Source organism: Chaetodon auriga, chromosome 23, assembly GCF_051107435.1.
Source record: "Chaetodon auriga isolate fChaAug3 chromosome 23, fChaAug3.hap1, whole genome shotgun sequence".
NCBI lineage: Eukaryota > Metazoa > Chordata > Actinopteri > Chaetodontiformes > Chaetodontidae > Chaetodon > Chaetodon auriga.
This window is the reverse complement of record NC_135096.1, coordinates 2,813,242-2,815,741: the sequence shown is the minus strand read 5'-3', so window position 1 is coordinate 2,815,741 and position 2,500 is coordinate 2,813,242.

Below are 2,500 nucleotides of genomic sequence, written 5' to 3'. Positions count from 1 at the left end.
GAAGAGGAGGGGGTCAGGGCTGGAGCCAGCACCCAGCACGAGTAGCAGGCTGGGGGGCCTGGAAAGGCCAGAAGCCTCCCTGTGGCTGCTAGAAGAAGACGAGGGGGTCAGGGCTGGAGCCAGCACCCAGCACGAGTAGCAGGCTGGGGGGCCTGGAAAGGCCAGAAGCCTCCCTGTGGCTGCTAGAAGAAGAGGAGGGGGTCAGGGCTGGAGCCAGCACCCAGCACGAGTAGCAGGCTGGGGGGCCTGGAAAGGCCAGAAGCCTCCCTGTGGCTGCTAGAAGAAGAGGAGGGGGTCAGGGCTGGAGCCAGCACCCAGCACGAGTAGCAGGCTGGGGGGCCTGGAAAGGCCAGACGCCTGCCTGTGGCTGCTAGAAGAAGAGGAGGGGGTCAGGGCTGGAGCCGGCACCCAGCCTGCTCCTCGTGCTGGGGGCCTGGAAAGGCTGGAAGCCTCCCCATGGCTGTGAGAAGATGAGGGGGTCAGGGCTGGAGCCGGCACCCAGCCTGCTCCTCGTGCTGGGGGCCTGGAAAGGCTGGAAGCCTCCCCATGGCTGTGAGAAGATGAGGGGGTCAGGGCTGGAGCCGGCACCCAGCCTGCTCCTCGTGCTGGGGGCCTGGAAAGGCTGGAAGCCTCCCCATGGCTGTGAGAAGATGAGGGGGTCAGGGCTGGAGCCGGCACCCAGCCTGCTCCTCGTGCTGGGGGCCTGGAAAGGCTGGAAGCCTCCCCATGGCTGTGAGAAGATGAGGGGGTCAGGGCTGGAGCCGGCACCCAGCCTGCTCCTCGTGCTGGGGGCCTGGAAAGGCTGGAAGCCTCCCCATGGCTGTGAGAAGATGAGGGGGTCAGGGCTGGAGCCGGCACCCAGCCTGCTCCTCGTGCTGGGGGCCTGGAAAGGCTGGAAGCCTCCCCGTGGCTGTGAGAAGATGAGGGGGTCAGGCCTGGAGCCAGCCCCCAGCACGAGTAGCAGGCTGGGGGGCCTGGAAAGGCCAGACGCCTCCCTCTGGCTGCTAGAAGAAGAGGAGGGGGTCAGGGCTGGAGCCAGCGCCCAGCACGAGTAGCAGGCTGGGGGGCCTGGAAAGGCCAGACGCCTCCCTGTGGCTGCTATAAGACGACGAGGGGGTCAGGGCTGGAGCCAGCGCCCAGTACGAGTAGCAGGCTAGGGGGGCCTGGAAAGGCCAGACGCCTGCCTGTGGCTGCTAGAAGAAGAGGAGGGGGTCAGGGCTGGAGCCAGCACCCAGCACGAGTAGCAGGCTGGGGGGCCTGGAAAGGCCAGACGCCTCCCTGTGGCTGCTAGAAGAAGAGGAGGGGGTCAGGGCTGGAGCCGGCACCCAGCCTGCTCCTCGTGCTGGGGGCCTGGAAAGGCTGGAAGCCTCCCCGTGGCTGTGAGAAGGTGAGGGGGTCAGGCCTGGAGCCAGCCCCCAGCACGAGTAGCAGGCTGGGGGGCCTGGAAAGGCCAGACGCCTCCCTGTGGCTGCTAGAAGACGACGAGGGGTTCAGGCTTGGAGCCAGCACCCAGCCCTGCTCCTCATGCTGGGGGCCTGGAAAAGGCTGGAAGCCTCCCCACGGCTGTGAGCAGATGAGGGGGGTCAGGCCTGGTAAGGATGGAAGCCTCCCTGTGGCTGTGAAAAGACGAGGGGGTCAGGCAGGTGAGCTATGTCTATGAGAGAGAGGGAGAGAAAGAGAGAGAGAGAGAGAGAGAGAGAGAGAGAGAGAGAGAGAGAGAGAGAGAGGAGTACCAGGGGCACGGGGATGAGAGCAGAGTACCAGGGGCACGGGGATGAGAGCAGAGTACCAAGGGCACGGGGATGAGAGCAGAGTACCAGGGGCACGGGGATGAGAGCAGAGTACCAGGGGCACGGGGATGAGAGCAGAGTACCAAGGGCACGGGGATGAGAGCAGAGTACCAGGGGCACGGGGATGAGAGCAGAGTACCAGGGGCACGGGGATGAGAGCAGAGTACCAGGGGCACGGGGATGAGAGCAGAGTACCAGGGGCACGGGGATGAGAGCAGAGTACCAGGGGCACGGGGATGAGAGCAGAGTACCAAGGGCACGGGGATGAGAGCAGAGTACCAGGGGCATAAAACCAAAACGACAAGAAGAAGAAGTGGGGGGAGAAAAATATGACAAAGTCAATCTCGGAGAGAAGGCGAAAAGCAGGCCAAAGCGGTTGAAATCCAACCGCTTTGTCATTTTCAGAGAGAAGGCGAAAAGCGCAGGCCAAAGCCAAGCGCGTCTTGCGTATTTTCTACATTTCTTTCATTTTCTACATTTTTCGCCACGTCCCCGATGACAAAACGTCAAAAAAGATAAAGTACAGAAGGAGCGGGGAAGGAAAAACGACAAAAGTCGTTTTCGGAGAGAAGGCCCCAAAGCGGTTGAAATCCAACCGCTTTGGGTACCCCCTTCTCTCCGAAAGGCGCGCGCTTTTACCCGCCTTCCCAAGCGAGTCTGCGCACGATTTCAGAAACCAGCTTTTCGGAAACAGGGGCCTCCAGAGGAGA